At 51.0% G+C, this 23,037-nt stretch overlaps 2 pseudogenes; both read right to left on the reverse strand.

The window, feature by feature from the left end:
* Positions 1 to 1,463: 1,463 nt before the first annotated feature.
* On the reverse strand, positions 1,464 to 5,763 carry LOC144321481 (28S ribosomal RNA; annotated as a pseudogene).
* Positions 5,764 to 8,565: 2,802 nt separating this feature from the next.
* On the reverse strand, positions 8,566 to 8,717 carry LOC144321378 (5.8S ribosomal RNA; annotated as a pseudogene).
* Between the last annotated feature and the right edge of the window lie 14,320 nt (positions 8,718 to 23,037).

Raw genomic sequence — 23,037 nt, forward strand, 5'->3', positions numbered from 1 at the left:
TGGCAATGGGGAGCAAGAGGAGTGTACTAGGGATGCCTGGGTGGCTCCGCGGTTGGAGTATGCCTTTGGCTCGGGGCATGATCCCAGGATCCGGGATCGAGCCCCACATCAGACTCCCTGTGAGGAGCCTGCTTCTCCCTCTCCCTATGTCTCTGCTGCTTTCTCTGCCTCTCATAAATAAATAATCTTTAAAAAAAAAATGTGGAGATGCCTGGGTGGCTCCTTGGTTGAGTGCCTCCCTTCAGCCCAGGGCATGAGCCTTAAGTTCCAGGATTGAGTCCCACATCTCGCTTCATGCATGGAGCCTGCTTCTGTCTCTGCATATGTTTTTTGCCTCTCTCTAAGTAAATAAATAAAATCTTTAAAATAAGGAAATAAATAATAATAAAGAACAAGAGGTCATGTGTGAGAAACACACAAGACCATGTTTGGCAATGGGGAGTAAAAGGGGTGGACTAGGGACGACTGGGCTGCTCAGTGGTTGGGTGTCTGCCTTCAGTTCGGAGTGTCTTCCTGGTCCAGGGATCGGGTTCCACAGCAGGCTCCCTGTGAGGAGCCCGTTTCTCCCTGTGCCTATGTTTCTGCCTTTCTCTAGTCTCTTCACTAATATAAAATCTGTCATAAAACAAAAAGAGGGGGTAAAATAGGCTCGATCAGGGTCAGCTGGGCCTGTGGAGTCAGTGGGCCTGTGCTATGGGCTATCAGACTCCAGTCCCAATGGCACAAATAGCACAAGTTATAAGTGTGAGGACCTCAGGCAGGGCAGTGGCAAGGAAACAGCTGCTGGTCGTGGGGAGGGGAGGCAACTCAGGGGCGCAGGTCACCTGATTAAGCAGGAGCCGCGGGGTTGGAGGGGCAGCCTGGGAGACCCGGGCGGCTGGTCCACCTGGTTGGCCCAGAGACTCGGGGCCCCTGCCGAGGATGCAGCCACCACTGCAACACCCATGGGCCACCCAGGAAACGCCCATGGGACACTTCGACAGGATCAATTGGGAGGGAGGAAAAGGGCGCAAGGGCGTGTATGCCCTCCAGCCTCAACGTCCCCTCTGAGAAAGGGGCCACGAGGCTGCCCCCATGACATGAAGGTGCCTATCAGCCAAGGCCCACCAGCTCTCCCCCTTCCCTGTCCCAACCTGAGTGCCCCAGTGGGGTGTGAGAAGATCAGCATGCCGGCCGACCAGATGCACTGGACACCAAGCTGTGGGTGCACACCCCCTTTGCCATTCCCAGGGACCCAGCCTCCCCACAGGCCTCAGGGCCGGGCCGGGAACCTCCTTGCCCTCACCAGCCAAGTGGGGTTCTCTCACCAGATCTGGTTACCACCCCAATGCGCAGAGTGGTGGAGGTGCAGAGGACTGACTGGCAAGTGGACCCGTGAGAGGAAGGGTGGAGCAACGGATGGGCAGGCTGCAAGAGCCACACCCCAACCTATCTCCTTTTGCGGCACGAAGACTGTAGGGTAGACAAACCCTTGTGTCAAGGGCTGACTTTCAATAGATCACAGGCGAGGGAGCTGCTCTGCTACCTATGAAACCCTGGCCCAGAAGCAGGTCATCTACGAACAATTTAGCACCGGGTTCCCCATGCATGTGCGTTGCGTGACAGGCAACAGGGTGGCCTCCTTTCAGCTGCACCCTTTTTCCCAGGACGTGGGGCTCTCTGCGCCAGATCCAGGTCCTGGTGCAGGGCTGGGCACGCCATGCCATGCCGGGTGCTCACTGCTGCCAGCTGGCAGGGATGTCAGGGACCAGCTATCCGAGGCCAACCGAGGCCCCATTGTGCTGCCTTATCATTGTGCCTGGGTGGGATTCTGACTTAGAGGCGTTCACAGTCCTAATCCCACAGATGGTAGCTTCACCCCACTGGCTTCTCAGCCAAGCACATACACCAAATGTCTGAACCTGTGGTTCCTCTTGTACTGAGCAGGATTACCACAGCAACAACACATCCTCTGGGAGGACCCTGAACTACACATCCTCAGTAGGGTAAAACTAACCTGTCTCATGACTGTCTAAACCCAGCTCATGTTCCCTATTAGTGAGTGAACAATCCAACGCTTGGTGAATTCTGCTTCACAATGGTAGGAAGAGCCGACATCAAAGGATCAAAAAGCGACTGGCTTGGCTGCCACAAGCTAGTTATCCCTGTGGTAACTTTTCTGACACCTCCTCTTAAAACTCAAAAGGTCAGAAGGATCGTCAGGCCCTGCTTTCATGGTCTGTATTTGTCTTGGAAATCAAGATCAAGTGAGCTTTTGCCCTTCTGCTCCCCAGGAGATTTCTGTCCTCCCTGAGCTCGCCTTAGGACACCTGTGTTACCATTTGACGGGTGTACAGCCCCAGTCAAACTCCCCACCTGGTACTGTCCCCGGAGCGGGTTGCACCCAGCCAGTATGGACAGGCACTTGGCGCCAGAAGTGAGAGCCCCTTGGGGGCTCGCACCACTGCCTCACGGGATCAGCAAAAAAACAGTAAGAGTAGTGGTATTTCAATGGAGTCCTACAAGGCTGGCAGACATCATCCAGTCCCCTTGCAGGGACAGATGGGTGCTGGGGGCCTCCCACTTATTCTACACCTCTCATGTCTCTTCACCATGCCAAACTAGAGTCAAGCTCAACAGGGTCTTCTTTCCCTGCTGATTCTGCCAGGTCTGTTCCCTTGGTTGTGATTTCACCAGATAGTAGGTAGGGACAGTGGGAATCTTGTGTATCCATTCCTGTGCATCACTAATTAGATTACGAGGCATTTGGCTGCCTTAAGAGTCATATTTACTCCCGTCGTTTACCCGCGCTTTTTTTTTTTAAGATTTATTTATTTATTTATGATAGACAGAGAGAGAGAGAAGCAGAGACACAGGAGGAGGGAGAAGCAGGCTCCACGCCAGGATCCCAACGTGGAACTTGATCCTGGGACTCCAGGATCGCGCCCTGGGCCAAAGGCAGGCGCTAAACCGCTGAGCCACCCAGGGATCCCCTTACCCGCGCTTCATTCAATTTCTTCACTTTGACATTCTGAGCACTGGGCAGAAATCACATCGGTCAACACCCACCGCGGGCCTTCGCGATGCTGTTTTAATTAAGCTGTCGGACTCCCCTGGTCCGCACCAGTTCTAAGTCGGCTGCTAGGCGCCAGCTGAGGCCAGGCGACATGCATAACCGTGGCCTGGGGGTGGACCCGGTGGGGGGACCGGCAGGCCGACCACCTCAGTAGCAAGGGGGGGCGGGGGGCGGGGGAAGACAGGGGCTGGGACTCCCGTCGTCGCCTGCGCCTGCCCCACAAGTGTGTGGTGAGGCCTGCTGGGCTCCCTGGGTGTGCCCAGGACACCCAGCACAGCTGAGACAATCTATGGGAAGGGCTCCACTTGCGTCCAGTGTTGCTGCTGCCACCGCTGGTCCCCCAGAGGCCTGGGCCCCTGTGGGCCCCAGTGGGTCCCTGTGGGGGTCTCCCCTCCATCCCACCTCCCCCTGCCCCCACCCTGGGAGGGGAAGTGTAGAGAGGTGAGTTAGGGGAGACAGGCAGGATGGGGCAGAGGGCTATGGGGGCGGGCTCGGCAGGGGTGTCCCAGGCGGGGTGGGTGTGGGGGTGGCAGAGCCTCCTCCAGCCTCGGCGCGCACCCAGCTGGGCTTTGCGCCCCAGCCCAACCGACACAGCCCTTAGGGCCAATCCTTATCCCGAAGTTACTTACGGATCTGGCTTGCCGACTTCCCTCACCTACATTGTTCCAACGTGGCTCAGGCTGTTCCCCTTGGAGACCTGCTGTGGACATGGGTACGGCCCAGCGCGAGATTTACACCTTCTCCCCTGGATTTTCAAGGGCCAGTGGGAGCTCACTGGGCACTGCTGGAACCGGGACACTTTCCAAGGCACAGGCCCCTCTCTCGGGCGAACCCATTCCAGGCGCCCTGCCCTTCACAAAGGAAAGAGAACTCTCCAGGATCGGTTGCGTTACCGCGCTGGACGCCTCTTGGCGCCCTCCTCCGCCACTCGCCACTCAGGATTCAAGGATCTGAAGCCGACACCCTTCCAGTTGGTTGAGGGCAACGGAGGCCATCGCCTGTCCCTTCGGAATGGCGCTCGCCCATCTCTCAGGACTACTGACCCGTGTTCAACTACTGTTCACACGGAACCCTTCTCCACTTCCGCCTTCAAAGTTCTCATTTGATTATTTGTTACCACCACCAAGGTATGTACCTGAGGCAGCTCCACCCGGGCCCACGCCCTAGACTTCAAGGCTCACTGCAGCACCGTCCTACTTGTCGCAGCATAGTGTCTGCGGGGTGGGGGGAACCATGGCGGCCCCCCACCCACTCCTGTCCCTCACACGCATGTCACCGACTGCCAGCGACAGCCAGGTATGGGCTCGATGCTCCAGCGCCTTCCATTTTCAGGGCTAGTTGATTCAGCAGGTGAGTGCACACTCCTTAGCGGATTCCGACTTCCATGACCACTAACTATCCTGCGGTTTGTGTCATCCATACCTTTTCTGGGGTCTGATGAGCATTGGCATCGGGCACCTTAACCCAGTGTCTGGTTCCTCCCGCAGCGCCAGTTCTGCTACCAAAAGTGGCGCACTAGGCATCCGCATTCCGCGCCCGCCTCCATGCCAGCAAGCCAGGCTTCTTACTCATTGAAAGTTTGACAATAGGTTGAGATCCTTTCCGCCCCAAGACCTCTAATCTTTCGCTTTATCAGCTAAACCTGCGTTCATGTCGAGAGCACCAGCTATATGGAGGGAAACTTCAGAGGGAACCAGCTACTAGATGGTTCGCTGTGCTTCAGTCAGGGCATGGTGCCTGGAAACCCCCAGGCCCCACGGCGCGACCCACTGGTGGCACACTGGGGACAGTCCACGCGCCCCCACCTGCGCCCCGTCTCTGGGGGCAGGGGTGGTGGGGGAGCAGTCGCGCCATGGGAGGAGCGACCTGGCCCCAGCAAAACCGACGTGCCTGGGGGGGGTCCCCTCTTGGGGGACACTGCAGGGGTGGGCGCAGGGAAGGAGGAGAGCATGGAGATGGTCTGCTCCCTTGCCCCGGGATTGGCGAGCACATCTGGCGGCTGCTGGGAGCTGTTACGCGGTGGGGTGGGGGTGGGGACGTGGGGAGGGCCGAGCCCCCCTCCCCGTCCCGCCCCGCCCCTCCTCCCCGGCAGTCCTGGGGCCAGTCGCCGTGCACCTCGGTGATGGAAATACCCCAGGCTGCCGCAGGTAGCCGTCGGGTGGGCAGTCCCCCGCTGACCCCACCCCCAGCCCTGCCCGCCACCTCTGGGGAGGAGGGACGACCGGGAACGGAGGAGAGGAGGAGGGTTCGGGAGGAACGGGAGCGGGAAAGAACCGCCAGACCTCCCGCTGGGCCGACCCACCACGGGGCTGAATCCTGCAGGCGATTGCGCGGACCTCGCCTGTTGACCTTTTAATGGTTTCATGCCCTCTTGAACTCCCTTCAAAGTCTTCAACTTCCCCTTATGGTACTTGACTCTTGGGCCGGTATTTAGCCTTAGATGGAGTTTACCACCCGCTTTGGGCTGCATTCCCGAGCAACCCGCCGGGAAGAGCCAGGCGGTGCGCGGGGCCGCTCCCGGGCTGGGCCCAGGTCAGAAGCACTTGGGGTGGGTCTTCCGTGCGCCACAGGTCCCGCGCCCCACCGCCGGGCGGGGATCGGCGCTGCGCTCTTCCCGTTCACTCCCCGTTACTGAGGGAATCCCGCTTAGTTTCTTTTCCTTTTTTTAATAATAAATTTATTTTTTATTGGTGTTCAATTTGCTAACATACAGAATAACACCCAGTGCTCATCCCGTCAAGTGCCCCCCTCAGTGCCCGTCACCCACTCACCCCCACCCCCCCCCCGCCCTCCTCCCCTTCCACCACCCCTAGTTCGTTTCCCAGAGTTAGGAGTCTTTATGTTCTGTCTCCCTTTCTGATATTTCCTACCCATTTCTTCTCCCTTCCCTTCTATTCCCTTTCACTATTATTTATATTCCCCAAATGAATGAGAACATATAATGTTTGTCCTTCTCCGACTGACTTACTTCACTCAGCATAATACCCTCCAGTTCCATCCACGTCGAAGCAAATGGTGGGTATTTGTCGTTTCTAACAGCTGAGGAATATTCCATTGTATACATAAACCACATCTTCTTTATCCATTCATCTTTCGTTGGACACCGAGGCTCCTTCCACAGTTTGGCTGTTGTGGCCATTGCTGCTAGAAACATCGGGGTGCAGGTCTCCCCGCGTTTCATTGCATGTGTATCGTTGGGGTAAATCCCCAACAGTGCAATTGCTGGGTCGTAGGGCAGGTCTATTTTTAACTCTTTGAGGAACCTCCACACAGTTTTCCAGAGTGGCTGCACCAGTTCACATTCCCACCAACAGGGTAAGAGGGTTCCCTTTTCTCCGCATCCTCTCCAACATTTGTGGTTTCCTGCCTTGTTAATTCTCCCCATTCTCACTGGTGTGAGGTGGTATCTCATTGTGGTTTTGATTTGTATTTCCTTGATGGCAAGTGATGCAGAGCATTTTCTCATATGCGTGTTGGCCATGTCTGTGTCTTCCTCTGTGAGATTTCTCTTCATGTCTTTTGCCCATTTCATGATTGGATTGTTTCTTTGCTGTTGAGTTTAAGAAGTTCTTTATAGGGCAGCCCCGGTTTAGCGTCACCTACAGCTCAGGGCGTGATCCTGGAGACCTGGGATCGAGTCCCACGTCAGGCTCCCTGCATGGAGCCTGCTTCTCCCTCTGCCTGTGTCTCTGCCTCTCTCTCTCTCTCCTCTCTGTGTATTCTCATGAATAAATTAAATAAAATCTTAAAAAAAAATAAGTTCTTTATAGATCTTGGAAACTAGCCCTTTATCTGATACATCATTTGCAAATATCTTCTCCCATTCTGTAGGTTGTCTTTGAGTTTTGTTGACTTTTTGCTGTGCAAAAGCTTCTTATCTTGATGAAGTCCCAATAGTTCATTTTTGCTTTTGTTTCTTTTGCCTTCGTGGATGTATCTTGCAAGAAGTTACTGTGGCTGAGTTAAAAAAGGGTGTTGCCTCTGTTCTCCTCTAGGATTTTGATGGAATCTTGTCTCACATTTAGATCTTTCATCCATTTTGAGTTTATCTTTGTGTATGGTGAAAGAGAGTGGTCTAGTTTCATTCTTCTGCATGTGGATGTCCAATTTTCCCAGCACCATTTATTGAAGAGACTGCCTTTCTTCCAGTGGATAGTCTTTCCTCCTTTATCGAATATTAGTTGACCATAAAGTTCAGGGTCCACTTCTGGGAGGAGGGGCAAGATGGTGGAAGAGTAGGGTCCCCAAATCACCTGTCCCCACCAAATTACCTAGTTTCTTTTCCTCTGCTGACTAATATGCTTAAATTCAGTGGGTTGCCACGTCTGATCTGAGGTTGCCTCTCATAGAGCGTGCCCAGAGCAGGGTGTGCAAGACCGCAAGGCTCAGAGAGGAGGGGAAGGTGAGGCAACAGGCCTCAAGGGAGCACCCAAGGCAAGGGAGCAAGAGCCTTCGGTGCAGCCCAGGGGCCCTGCTGGGCTTGGGGGTCGGGAAGGAGACGGGAAGGGTAAAAGGAGGGGACCGAGTATGGGCTTGGCAGGGCACACACGTGGAAATGAGGGAAGGGGGCACCGGCATGAGCTGGGTCGCTGGGGGCATCGGGCAACGCAGTTGCCCCTGACCGCAGGCCCGCAACACCCCGCTGCCGCGCCACGCACGCGGCACCCGACTTTCTCCTTCCTCGCACTCGCAGTTCCCCCACGCGCTCCCCCCAGGCTTCTCCCTAGGCTACAGACTGGTGGTGCCTGCCGCCGCACACCTCTCTTCTTCCCGGGACCCTGCGGGCTTGGGGCTCGCAGATGGTGCGGCCGCAACCCAGGGGGGCAAAGTGGGCAGCGGCGGGCAGCGCCGCGTCATCCCACGGGCCACCGCCGGGCACGAGTCCTCTGGGCGCGGTCCCGCGCACAACTCGGCCTGGGTGCGAGCTGCCCCATGGGGCGAAGGCAGGGATGGCCAGCGGGGAGGGGAGGGCTGGCATGGACCCCAGGCCCGCGGTGGCAGACCGGGGCGTGGGGGGGTTGGGGACGCAGCCGGGACGACCGAGGCCACCGCTGCCGGGGACGTGGCAGCAAGACAGCGTTCCAGACCCGGGCCTCCTGCCCACACCACGACGGACCACCACCCGCCAGCGCCGCGGGACCACAACTCCCCTAATGCACAACCCAGGGGACCCCAAGGCGTCGTGGGGCTCGAGGAATCTCCCCCAGAGGGAACTGCGTTAGTCACGGTGGGTGTGAGCTCTTGTCGCTCTCCCTTTCTCACAAGAGGTGCCGCCCCCCCCCCCCCCCGCACCCCATAGTCCATACTCGTGCCCAGTGGGACAAGGCAGGGAGGGAGCGGGGAGAAAGTGGTGGGGACTGGGCATGGACAGGGGAGGGGGACGGAGGCGGCCACCTTGTCTGCTCTTAGGTGGCCGGAGTGCCCTGCAGATCTGCCTATGAGGGAACCCTCAGCCGCGCCACCCTGGAGGGGGCGATAGGACCCTGCAGGGGTGGTGACTGATTGCCAAGTGACGCTCAGACAGGTGTACCCCGGGAGGAACCTGGGGCCACAAGTGCATTGGAAGTGTCAACGATCAATGTGTCCTGAAATTCACATTAATTCTCAAAGCTAGCTGAATTCTTCATCCATGCGGGACCCCAGTGATTCACCGCTAAGAGTTGTACAAATTTTGAGTGGAGGGGGAAGCCCCCCGACCCGCGACACATCCCCTGAGGCCCTCATCCCCGGAGGGTGTCTCTGGCTGGCCAGTAGGGACACAAGGGGACCAGACACCAAGAAGCTCAGAAGGGTTGGACAAGGAGGCATCCAGCCACCGCCCCCATGCACATGAGTGGGGGATGAGCTTAGACAACCCCACAGGCACCCAAGGGGTTCCCACCTGCCCTGCTCCACATGGGGGATGCGGGGGGCACACATGCATGGCCCAAGGCCACCAGGCAGCCCCCTCCTGGTGGCTGCGAGGACCATGGCTTGGCCCAGCAACCCCGCCCCACTGGGAGTGGGGCTTGGGTGGCAGAGTCTGGGGAAGAAAGGACTCTCCCCACAGGCCGACTTTCCTGACCCCAGACGGATGGGTGACCCCAAAAGTTCTGTAAACCTACGGCCAGGCCGGCCAGGCCACGCTGGGTACCTGGACTGGGGAGTGGGGAATGGGAGGAGGTAGGGTGGGGGAACAAAGCTACAGGCTGCCACCTATCCATTCTGGCCACGGCCAACACGCTGCAAGGGGCCCATGAGGGAGGCCCTGCCAGGCGCCACACCACAGGCCCCTCCACACTGGTCCACCGGTCTGCCCGTCTGCCAGTACTCTCCGGATTGAGACTTAGAAAAATCATCAAAGTGGTTTGGGCCAGGGGAAGGGGGGGGGGCACAGGCAGAGACATCCCTGATGGCCAGACCTCAGCGGGATTTGCACCCTGACCGGGCCCCACCTCCTCAGGGGGGCCTCGGAAAACCTGGTGAGAAAATTGGTTACGACCTCCAGGACCCCACGTGCTCCCACGGCCAGGCCCCGTCGCATCATCCACGGGCTTCCCGTCTAGGCTCAGACTGGTCCCCATCGCCTGGGTGGGACAATGGGAGAGAACCGCATGACACGGAAGGCCCAAAGAGTGGGGCCGGAGCCACAGGACGGTCAGAGTCCGGGCAGCAGGACACACCCCCACACGGCCACACCATCCCATTCCTCCACAGCGGCCCAAGTCGGTCCACGAGGGCAGAGGAAGAGCCACCGGCAGGTCTGGTCGACCTACCCAGGTGGCCCCCACACCATTATCTGGGAGCGAGGTGGAGGCGACAGAGGCGATAACGCTGCTCCCTCTTATACCTGGAGGTCTAATCTCCATAGAGTGGATTGCGAGCCGATGTCCCCGCGACAGCGGGATGCTCGCCCTCGAGCCACCAGCCTCCTGGAACTTGTCCCGGACACTGCCACCGAATCGCATCCCTTGCCAGCGCCACCCAGGCTCTGGAGGGGACACGCTATATAAAAGCGGCCGCCAGCTGGCGCCCAATAACAGGCACGAAAGACAGCGGGACAGATCCAGATGGCAAGGCTGTGAGGACTCACCTCCGGCCGCGTGACCTCCTTCCCAGCCCACCTCGGATCTAGCCTCTCAGCCAGGGGACGGCAGAGGGCCTCGGGGGCACCCGGCCATCCACCATGCGAACCCTCGGCATCCCAGGGAAGCCTTGGAAAACTTGTCTGTGCCCGCTGCCGCCCGGAAAGGGGACTGGACTTGCCGCGCAGGGCTCCCAGGAGGATTCAGACACATTAGGAGGTCAGAGAGGGACTGTAGAACCAAAACCAGGCGAGGACGGACTCCTAGAACAATAATGGATGCACTGTTTTTCTTCTGTCCTTCCAAGCATAGGAACAAAACTCAGGAGGACAGATGGGGGTGACTGACACACACACCTACAGAACAGTGCAAACACAATCCCTCTCTGCACATACCAACAGGTGTGGGGAACATCTGTGCCTTTGCAGGCAAGTGTGCCAATAAGAGCATCAGCTTGGCATCACTGACCTTAGCCATACTACACACGGGGGTGGGGGGGTGGAGGGATGGGCAGCATGGTGAGGAAGGGGGTTAAAATAGGCATCCACTACATAAATCCAGTTCTGGAACATCCATACAGTCCCCCGGGGAGAGAGGGGGAGGCAACTGGAAAAGAGGTACATTTTGATCATGAGCTGGTCCAGGGTATTAAGAGGAAAGGGAAAACAAGGCATAGAACTTCCTCTGGCAAGTAGGAAACTTCTTTTCTTTCTTTTTCCTTTTTTTTTTTTTTTGTGTGTGTGTGTATGTCTTTTGGTTTGATTTGGTTTCTTTTTCTTTTTTTAAAGGATTTTATTCATTAATTCATGAGAGACACAAAGAGAGAGAAGCAGAGACATAGACAGAGGGGGAAGAAGGCTCCATGCAGGGAGCCTGATGTGGGACTCGATCCTGGGACTCGGTCCTAGGACTCCAGGATCACACCTTGGGCTGAAGGCAGATGCTCAACCACTGAGCCACCCAGGCATCCATGGGTGGTTTTTCTAGTCCAGGTTTTCAAGGGCACCTGCCTGGCTCCATGTGATTCTTGATTGGCAGGGTCCTGAGTACCAGCCAGCACCACATCTGCCAGATGGGTGTGGAGAACACTTAAAAATAAAAATCTTTGGGATGCCTGGGTGGCTCCGTGGTTGAGGTTCTATCCCTTTAGCTCCAGGCGTGATTCCAGAGTCCCATATCAGGATCCTTGTGGGGAGTCTGATTCTCACTCTGCATAGGTCTCTGCCTCTCTCTCTGTCTCTCTCTGTTTCTCATGAATATGGGAATTTTTGCAAATCTTAAAAACCAACCAATCAATCAATCACAATAAAAAGCATTGAAAACCAACCAAACAAAAGGGACCACAGAGGACAAGGAGAAGCAATCACTATCAAAGATAGACATCTGTGAGCATTAGGCAGTCATAGGAAAACAAAGGGTGGAGGCAGAGGATAGGACCCTGGAGGTGACAAAACAGCATCCTATCTAGGTGCTACTACACTTTAACGCTTTCTGGGACCTTTCCAAAACTTCACCCTCAAATCCAGGCAGGAGAGGGCACGAGCCTCTCTAGCAAGAATTCCTCTGATTAAAGAGAACTCTTAACACCTTAAGCAGTGTCACCAATGGACCATGGGCTTCCATTTATTTCATTGTTTTTAAAGATTTTATTTATTCATGAGAGACACAGAGAGAGAGGCAGAGACACAGGCAGAGGGAGAAGCAGGCTCCCCACAGGGAGGCCAATGCGCGACTCGATCGAAGGCAGGTGCTCAACCACTGAGCCACCCAGCCATCCCTGGACCATGAGCTTTTAAGGGTTTCATTTCCTAGCTTCTCTCTCAGCCTTCTTCTCACCTATATGAATCCTTGATCCCACTTCACAACTTCCACCAACCCCGGGATGAAAACTTCCCTGTACATCATACATCCTGAGCACTATGAAAGCTACTGAGGAGATACCGACAAGAGAGAAATCAAGAAAGTCAGGTGACTTGGAAGGCTGGACAGACATCTAGGGGGGTGGAAATTGACTGAATGTTAGACACTTGAAAAGAAGGGTTTTCTTTCAAAGGAATCCTTCCTCAGTTGGCTAAACTACGTGCATTATGGATATTTCCTCCACTTGAAAGTCAGCTGAGCAGAAGGCCACTCAGCAGGAGAGAGGTCATGGGTGAAGACCTCACGTTGGTTTTTCAAGGACACGTATTGCAGGGCACCTGGTGGTGGCTCAGTCGGAAAAGCCTGCACCTCCACACAGGATCGGTGCACAACCCGAGGGCCAGCACGGCACCATAAGGCTGTATACATGACCTCGACCAGTTAGACAGGCAGGGGATTCAGAGGCATGACGGCCCTCTGCTATCACCTCCTCTGGGTCCCCCTGGACTGATCTGTGGGAGTGGGATGGCTGGGTCCTCCAGTAAGAGTGTGTACAGCTTGAAAAGGCATCGCCCCTATCCAGGGCGTTTCTTGAGTTGGCAGCTGAGAGCCAGTGGGGCAGCACCAGCAGGGAGCAGGCAAGACCATGAAGGAGGACTGAACCAAAGACGCTGGAAAGGACGGCTTCCCCAGGGCACCACCTTGACCTCCACCCTCTCAGCCTCTGGGGCCCAATCCCAAGGACTAACTTGAGGTCAGACCAATGAACAAGGAAAAGGGACAGATGAGTTTGTCCCCAACAAGCCTCACATGGCAGGCCCCTCCTGAGCAAATAAAGACCCCGAAAAGTAGCAAACCCTAAATGCTTGTCTATTGGGTTGAACAAGGAGAAGAGATTGTGGGAGAGGAACTCAACTATGTGGGGAGGCTAAAAGAACATAAGGATTTTCTTTTTTTTTTAATAACAAAATCTGTTTGTCCAGAATTCTCATTCTCATGCTCAACTTCCAGTCCTTGAAGATAAGAATGTCACTCACTCCCCACCTGGCACTCCCCTCCAAAGCACCTTCCAGGGGCATGGGACAGGGTGTGCTTCTCAGGAGGAAAGGGAGCGGAGTCAGCACAACTTCCTTCCTCCTGCTGGGGGGCGGCGGGGGCGGGGGTTGTGTGTTTCTTTGCTGCTGTGGCTACTTTATAAAAGTGTCTATAGTTCGGGATGCTGGGGTGGTTCATCAGTTTAGCATTGCGTTTGGCCCAGGGCTGATCCTGGGGTCCCGGGATTGAGTTCAACATGGGCCTCCCTGCATGGAGCCAGCTTCTCCCTTTGCCTGTAACTCTGCTTCTCTCTCTGCCTCTCATGAATAAATAAATAAAATCATAAATAAATAAATAAATAAATAAATAAATAAATAAATAAATTTCAAAACAGTATTCTGGTTTCCTTATAAAGGAATCCAAGTCTTATTTCAGATTTGACTTTTGACAGGAGAAGGGAGGGCAGTTCACATTTTCTTCTGCCATGGTGGAGAAGCATAAGATGGGTGCAGACCTATGCATATTCTTCTCTGTCATTGGGGTGAGCAGAGGATTCGGATTCAGCTCTTGAGGAATGGGATCTAATTTCTACGTGAACAATCGGGCGAAATATCAGGTGAATGGAGGGGGAGTAATGGTTAGAAGAACATGGACAAGATTGGCTATAGATGCAAGAGTTTCCAGAGCAATGATTTCATCAGAGGCATGTGAATGTCAAAGACTTCCAGGGACCATGTTTATGGATGCCTTGGTGTGTAGGTCCTTTCAACTTGACAGTGCTTCCCAGATTAGGAGTTTCTCATGTTCTGTCACCCTCACTGCTATTTCCCACTCATTTTCTCTCCTTTCCCCTTTTTACCCTTTCACTGTTTTTTTATATTCCCCAAACGAATGAGGTCATATAATGTTTGTCCTTCTCAGATTGACTTACTTCACTCAGCATGATACCCTCCAGTTCCATCCACATCGACGGGATGAACACTGGGTGTTATGCTATATGTTGGCAAATCAAACTCCAATAAAAAAATATACAAAAAAAATTGACAGTGTTACCATCCAGTCACTTTACTATATTGTCTCCAGCTCCCGTGAGCAGTGTGGTCATGCAATGATAATATGGGCCTAATGGGGGATGGAATTGTGCCAGAGAAAGGGAGACAACACCAAGTCATTGGGCCTAAGGCATGTCTAAGAGAGTGACTCTCTACAGTAGATTGAGGCAGAAGGAGGCCAGTTGTATTTTTGTTTTGTTGGTTGGGTATCTGTGGCAATGGGGTGGGTGTGGGTAGTTGTTTGTTTTCTGGACAAGATGAAAGAACTCTTTGAATAGAAGTAGTTGCACAAGAGGTCTATGGGATGGGAGGGCCAAAAAGCATATTTGAACAATTCAGAGCTCAGAACTTCCCTAATTTGAGAGGGAAACAGGCATTCAGATGCAGGAGATAGAGAGGTTCCCCGCCTAAAATCAATAAAAACCATTCAACATTCAACACCTCGACATTTAATAGTGAAATTTGCAAATTCCAAAGATAAAGAGAAAATCCTTATAACAGCAAGACACAAGAGATTCCTAACTTATATGAGGAGACATATCAGATTAACAGCAGATCTCTCTTCAGAGACCTGGAGGCAAGAAAGGGCTGGTAGGATATATTCAGGGTCCTAAAGAGAAGAACATGCAGCCACGAATACTATATCCAGCAAGGCTCTCATTCAGAAGAGAAGGAGAGATAAAGAGCTTCCAAGATAGGCAGAAACTGAAAGAATATGTGACCACCAAACCAGCTCTGTAAGAGATATTAAGGGGGACCCTGTAAAAGAAAGAGGAAGTCCAAAGAAATAATCCACAAAAACAGGGACTGAATAGGTATTATGATGACACTAAATTCATATCTTTCAATAGTAACTCTGAACGTGAATGGGCTTAATGATCCCATCAAAAGACGGAGGGTTTCAGACTGGATAAAAAAACAAGACCCATCTATTTGCCGTGTACAAGAGACTCATTTTAGACCTAAGGACACCTCCAGCCTGAAAATGAAAGGCTGGAGAACCATTTACATTCAAATGGTCCTCAAAAGAAAGCAGGGGTAGCAATCCTCATATCAGATAAATTAAAGTTTATCTCAAAGACTGTAGTAAGAGATGAAGAGGGACACTATATCATACTTAAAGGATCTATCCAACAAGAGGACCTAACAATCATGAATATTTATGCCCCTAGTGTGGGAACTGCCAATAATATCAATCAACTAATAACCAAAGAAAAGACATACTTAGATAATAATACACTAATACCAGGAGACTTCAACACGGCCCTTTCTGCAAATGACAGATTATCTAAGCACAACATGTCCAAAGAAACAAGAGCTTTAAATGATACACTGGACCTGATGGATTTCACAGATATTTACAGAACTTTACGTCCAAATGCAACTGAATACACATTCTTCTCAAGTGCACATGGAACTTTCTCCAGAATAGACCACATACTGGGTCACAAATCGGGTCTTAGCCGATACCAAAATATTGGGATTGTCCCCTGCATATTTTCTGGCTTTGAAACTTGAACTCAATCATAAGAAGAAATTTGGAAGGAATTCAAACACGTGGAGGCTAAAGACCATCCTGCTAAAAGATGAATGGGTCAACCAGGAAATTAGAGAAGAATTAAAAAGATTATGGAAACTAATGAGAATGAAGATACAACCATTAAAAATCTTTAGGATACAACAAAAGTGGTCCTAAGAGGGAAATACATCGCAATACACGCATCCCTCAAAAAATTGGAAAAAAACCCAAATACACAAGCTAACCTCGCACCAAAAGGAACTGGAGAAAGAACAGCAAATAAAACCGACACCAAGCAGCAAGAGTTAATAAAGATTCGAGCAGAACTCAATGAAGTAGAGACCAGAAGAACTGTAGAACAGATCAACAAAACCAGGAGTTGGTTCCTTGAAAGAATTAGTAAGATAGACAAACCATTAGCCAGCCTTATTAAAAAGAAAAAAGACTCAAATTAATAAATCAGGAATTAAAAAAGAGAGATCACCACCAATACCAAGGAAATACAAACGATTTTAAAAACATATTATGAGCAGCTATACGCCAGTGAATTAGGCAATCTAGAAGAAATGGACACATCTCTGGAAAACCACAAACTACCAAAACTGGAACAGAAAGAAATAGAAAACCTGAAAACCAGGGAGGAAATTGAAGCAGTCATCAAAAACCTCCCAAACACAAAATCCAGGGCCAGATGGCTTCCCAGGGGAATTCTATCAAAAGTTAAAGAAGAAACCATACCTATTCTACTAAAGCTGTTCTGAAACAAACAAACAAAAAAGGGACGGAATACTTCCAAACTCATTTTATGAGGCCAGCATCACCTTAATTCCAAAACCAAAGACCCCACCAAAAAAGAGAATTATAGAACAATATCCCTGATGAACAGAGATGCAAAATTTCTCAACAAGATACTAGGATAAGGGATCCCTGGGTGGCGCAGCGGTTTAGCGCCTGCCTTTGGCCCAGGGCGAGATCCTGGAGACCTGGGATCGAATCCCACATCGGGCTCCCGGTGCATGGAGCTCGCTTCTCCCTCTGCCTGTGTCTCTGCCTCTCTCTCTCTCTCTCTCTCTCTGTGTGTGACTATCATAAATAAATAAAAATTTTAAAAAAAGATACTAGGATAATAGGATCCAACAGTTCATTAAGAAGATTATTCACCATGACCAAGTGGGATTTATCCCCAGGATGCAAGGCTGGTTCAACACTCGTAAAACAATCAATGTGATAGATCATATCAACAATAGAAAAAACAAGAACCATAGGATCCTCTCAATAGATGCAGAGAAAGCATTTGACAAAATACAGCATCCATTCCTGATCCAAACTCTTCACAGGTAGGGATAGAGCAAATATTCCTCAGTATCTTAAAAGCCATCTATGAAAAGCCCACAGCAAATATCGTTCTCAATGGGGAAACACTGGGAGCCTTTCCCCTAAGATCAGGAACACAACAGGGATGTCCACTCTCACCCTTATATTCAACATAGTACTGGAAGTCCTAGCCTTAGCAATCAGGCAACAAAAAGAAATAAAAGGCATTCAAATTGGCAAAGAAGAAGTCAAACTCTCCCTCTTCGCAGATGACATGATACTGTACATAGAAAACCCACAAGACTCCACCCCAAGATTGCTAAAATTCATACAGCAATTTGGCAGTGTGGCAGGATACAAAATCAATGCCCAGAAATCAGTGTCATTTCTATACACTAACAATGAGACTGAAGAAAGAGAAATTAAGGAGTCAATCCCATTTACAATTGCACCCAAAAGTATATATATAAAAAGTATATATATAAAGAACTTATTAAACTCAACAGCAAAGAAACAAACAACCCAATCATGAACAGAAAGACATGAACAGAAATTTCTCCAAAGAGGACATACACATGGCCCACAAGCACATGAGAAAATGCTCTGCATCACTTGCCATCAGGGAAATACACATCAAATCCACAATGAGATACCACCACCCCCAGTGAGAATGGTGAAAATTAACAAGACAGGAGACAACAAATGTTGGAGAAGATATGGAGAAAAGGGGAAGCCTCTTGCACTGTTGGTGGGTGCAGTCACTCTGGAAAACTGTGGAGGTTCCTCAAAGAGTTAATAATTGAGCTATCCTATGACCTAGCAATTGCACTCCTGGGGATTTACCTCAAAGATGCAGATGCTGTGAAAAGCCAAGACACCTACACCCCAATGTTTATAGCAGCAATATCCACAGTAGTCAAACTGTGGGAGGAACCTCAGTGTCCATCGACAGATGAATGGATAAAGAAGATGTGGTCTATATATACAATGGAATATTACTCAGCCATTACAAATGACGAATACCCACCATTTGCTTTGACATGGATGGAACTTGAGGCTATTATGCTGAGTGAAGTAAGTCAATTGGAGAAGAACAATCATTATATGGTTTCACTCATATGGGGAATTTAAGAAATATTGAAAGAGATTAATGGGAAAGGAAAGAAAACTAGTGGGAAAAATGAGAGAGGGTGACAGAACATGAGAGGCTCCTAACTCTGGGAAATGAACAAGAGGTAGTGGAAGGGGAGATGGGTGGGGGGATGAGGTGACTGGGTGTGAGCACTGAGGGGCGTACTTGATGGGATGAGCACGGGGTGTCATACTATATGTTGGCAAACTGAACTCCAATAAGAAAAATAATAAAAGAATAAATAACAAGAGAAAGAAAAAAATAAATCAGAAAGCATCAAAATTATACCATAAGGATCCCCAAACTTCTTTTGAGTCCTTTCTTTGTATTCACTTACTAGTTTTTCAATAAATATTTATTATCTACTTTGCACTTGTGGGATGGTAGGTGTTTTGCTACTTTATCCAAACTTCTCATATAAAAGGTGCTCTTGTATATATGGTCTCCTCTGCTCCCTTGAATTTGATAATAAAGTGTTTTTTACTCCTCAATCATTTATTGGGTACCAGGCGTGCATTAGTCACTATACTAGACAGGCATTTCAAAAAAAAGTGACAGCAAATTAGCAGACTCATGTGTAAACAGCAGAACCAGGCTAATAAGCATGCTAATATAGACACATGGACATGTGACGTTACTCAAAGTAAAGAAAAACTAATTGTCACATTAGTTAGGAGGAAACTTGGTAATAGAAAAGACATTTCAACTGGGCCTTAAATAATAGGTCAAATAATCTTGGATGAGAAGGAGGAGGCTGGGATAGGAGGAAGAGGCTAAAAAGAAGGAGGAAGCTGACAGGGAGGAGGCTGACAGGAAAGGACAAGGCTGACAGAGGGAAGGAGGCTGGCAGGGAAGAGGACACTGGTAGGGAGGAAAAACTGATAGGGAAGCACTGCTGGGTGAGCTGTGGGCTGCGGGGCAAGATGCCAATCCCCATGGGGCAGGCAGTTCTGGTGACACAGCTGGTCAGCTGAGTGCTCAGGACCCCCGATACCACATCACTCAGGACTTACTCCTTCCAGCCACGGGGGGAGGGGGGCGAAGAGGGCAGCATCCAGGAGGCCCCGGGGCATCTACCTACTGCAACCTGTAGAGGTTGGGCCCCTGTGCGGGGGGAGGGCGCACACGTGTGCTCAGAGGGGCTGCTGCCCAACTTCCAGCCTGCCATCTCCCACCCACCCTAATCCACCCCTGCCCCTTCCCCGTGCCCACCGTGCTCTTGGCCCTCTTTGCCCTCCAAGGGCCACACCCGGCTGTTCAAAGCCCTCACCAAGCGGAGGCAATGACAAGCTATAAAAAATGATTTTTGTTTTCTCGGGATGATCCCAGTAAGCAGGAGGCCACACCGAGTTTCATGACCTTGGGGCTTGACCAGAACCAGTGATCTCAGGGTGACCGTGTCCCGCAGACTCCACCAGCCTGATCCTGCCGAGGACTTTTTCCTTGAATGGGATAGCGGTTGTGTGTATACGTGTCGTAGTCAGTGACACAAGGCGGTGTGGGAAAGGTCGGCCAGGGCCCCTGCTGCAGAGCCGGATCTGCCTGGTGAGCGCAGAGTCCCGCGCCCCGCGAGGGTGAGAGAGCTGGGTGGGCATCAGCCAGTGCCCTGAGACAGGAATGTGGGTGCTTCTGGTTCGGATGGTTGCTGCTGAAGGAGGAGCCCAGAAGCCGTGGTCTCAGGTTCTCACTGCCCAGGGCCGAGAGCCAAGATGGTCAGATCCCTGTTCTGAGATGGTTTTAGGGATTTCCAGTTGTGGTGACAGCCCGGGTATATTTCTTTGATGAGCATCAAAATGGCAGATTATATTTCCAAAGGTGACTGGGATGGTCCCTCCACCCCCACAGGCTCGTGGCCTTGTCACCTTGCCTCACAGAACAGGTGGAGTCCTTTCCTCCTCCCTCTGAATCTGGGCTGGCCCTGGGACCACCCTGCCTCTGGGGCTACCCTGCCCCTTGGAATGCAGCAGAAAGGACGTTCTGAGACTTTGAAGCCCAATTATTTCTTTTAATTTTATTTATTTCTTCATGAGAGACGCAGAGAGAGAGAGAGGCAGAGACATAGGTAGAGGGAGAAGCAGACCCCATACGGGGAGCCTGATGTGGGACTCAATCCCAGGATTCCAGGATCACGCCTGAGCCAAAGGCAGGCGTCCCTGAAGCCCAAGTATTGAAGAAAATCTGGCAGCTCCCATGTAAGAAGTCCAACTACCATGATTCTGCAAGCTTTCGAGGAAGCCGAAGCTAGCTCCATGGGGAGGCCATCTGGGGAGGCAGGTGTCTGGCCAGCCGAGGAGCCAGACGACACGTGAGTTAGAAAGTCATCTTGGGCATTTCAGCCCCAGCACAGGCGGGGCCTAGCTTTGCTAAGGAGGGTGGTTCCTGGTGGTCTGTTTTATTGGTGGCCTTCAAGGAACCTCATCTCTCAGTATCCATGGTAGGGCATAGTCCTCTTCCCTTGAACCCTGGCTGGGCTGGTAACTTGCTTTAGCCAATAGAACGTGGATGATGACGCACCACTATTTGGCCCAAGTGTGCAGCTTCCTCTTTTGCATCTTTAGGAGCATTTATATAGCCACAGAAGAGGTCTGGCTACCCCAGTAGAGAAGCCACAGAGAGAGGCCTCAAAGGAGAGGCCCTAAGACTATACGGAGAGAGAAGGCAGCTCAGACATCGGGTGGCCAGTTGAAGGCTGTGCATGAATGACCACTGGTGAGACAAGCAGAACAACTCAGCTAAGTCCAGCCCAGACCACACCATCTGAAGTGAACAAAGTAGTGATTGTTTTAAATCACTACACTGTGGAGTTGGTTACATAGCAATAGAAAACAGAAGCAATTGGGTAAGAGGTGGATCTTAAAACTTGTTATTTAGGATGAAAGTAGTGGACATGCCTGTCCTGGGCTTGGCCATGTGATCTGACTAATGGAATTCAGGCTGATATAACGTGTACTTCTAGCTTCAGGTAGTTCACATGATTCAGCTGGTCTCTGGTGTCTGGTCCTGGGCTATAAGAAGAGCTGGCTGGGTGACTCCTGCTCTTTAGTCTGTGTTCCAGACCCGCAGACATGTAGGGCAGACCTACTTAGAGGCGAACCACCTCAGCCAATCCACAGACCAGTGAGCAAGAAACACAACGTTAGTTGTCAGGAGCCAGAGAGCTGAGACCGGAGTGTTGCTGCTGCTATAAAATCTGACTCCTGTGCTCAGCCAACTGAATCCCATCTAAATGCTTCCTTCAGTGGAACCTTTACAGCTTCCTGATGGGCTGCTCTTGCAGGGCTAAATCTCAAAACCCATCCTGTGCCCCACTGTGGTGGATTCTGACTCCAGATAAATAGGAAGGTGTTGAATAGAAGAGAGTTACATCCCAGAATGTCAGTGGTCATGTTATTGTCCAAATTCTGGGGAAATTTGTTTGGGCCAGGAGTTTTGAAATGTTTGAGCAAAGACTGAAGAACACAGTACTGATGATTCTGTTTGTTGTCTTCTTGCTGCTGTATTCAGGATGCTGGCTGAGGCTGCTAGCTGGGGCTCTCAGGGGTTGGATTAACTAATGCAAATCTGGCCCAATATGTGCAGCTCCCCAGGGGACACTGAAAGGCCATATAGCACCTAAGCAGTGGAAAGGAATTCAGACTTATGGCACCTGGAAGCCTCTCCCCCACCTCCTTTTTTTGTCACTAGGAGTGGATTGATCAAAGAAGTATTTGGATCTTTCAAAGCATGCTCCCTGACCTTCCATATACGTGGCTCATGCTTCTACAGCACTGGCCAAGTGCTCTGTTCTAAGTAGTTGGCGTATTAAGTCGTTTAAATCCCAAGCAATCCAATGAAGTGAGTGACAGTATTATATTGACAGAGAAATTGAGACACAGAGAAAGAGTTTTCTCAAAATGACATGGCTAGAAAGTGGCAAAGGCAGCATTCCAACCCGGATACTCCTACCTTGGAGCCCAGGCTGTAGAGTAGGATTAGAGGAGGCTGGGCAGTGACATCGTTAGAGGTGGTTCCCTGGTACTGATGGGGATGGGAGGCACCGAGGATGACCATATCCAGCATGGTTATTACAGTGACAGCAGAATAGGTGCAGTGACCATGGTGTAGGGACAACCAGTGAAGGCCCCGGTACTTGGCATACCACTCTGTGCAGTCCTGCCCCTGGCCGGCCAGCAATATGACTTTACTATTCTGCTGCCCCTGGCTCTGTACCCCAGTTTGGTAGGAAGCAAGGTGACCACCTCACCGTTTATGTTTATTATGTTTCGTGGACCCAGGAAGCATGTATGAGCAACTTCTTAAGATATCTTGGTAAGGTACAGGTGTGATGGAGTAAAACAAACAAACAAACAAAATTCAAGAAGAACACACTTTAGCAAAGTTTGGTATAATCCAGTTTTCTGGAGCCTGTGGGGACCTCCTGATCTAAAGTGAAAGACAGGCCAGAGCCCCTGTCATTCCCTGCCATAAAGAAGGACAAACAGTACCTGTAAGTCATTTTGGAAATGTGAGGCAGCACATCCCACATACCATTTAGAATCTTCTGCTCTAATGCATTTTGGTTCAAGAAGGGGACACCTGTGAGTGGCATTTCATCTGGTATAGGCTGTAGTACAAATCTGGTGACTCTTTTCTCATGACTCAGCAGATCTGTGAACGAATTTAAGTCCCATTCGTGTCAATTTCTGGGAAGAATCTGAGATTTTATCCTACTTGCAAACTTAAAAGGTAGCTCTGGGTACCGCACGCCTCACCTGCTGCCATGGTTTTCTCATCTCTGCCAACTTTATGCACCAACACAAGGAATAGGGCAGTCTTGCCTCCCCCAGCCCCTGAAAATAGTAAAGCCCTGATGAATTTATTCAGAATTTTCCAATCAGAAAATCTGGAAAGAAGTTATTTTCGTTTCCATATATGTTGAAGGTTTGTGTTTGGTCAAAAAAAATTTTTTTCCAGCTGTTCTCTCTTTATTTTATTTTTTTTAATTTATTTTTTATTGGTGTTCAATT

The sequence above is a fragment of the Canis aureus genome, chromosome 9, assembly GCF_053574225.1.
Source record: "Canis aureus isolate CA01 chromosome 9, VMU_Caureus_v.1.0, whole genome shotgun sequence".
Classification (NCBI taxonomy): Eukaryota; Metazoa; Chordata; class Mammalia; order Carnivora; family Canidae; genus Canis; species Canis aureus.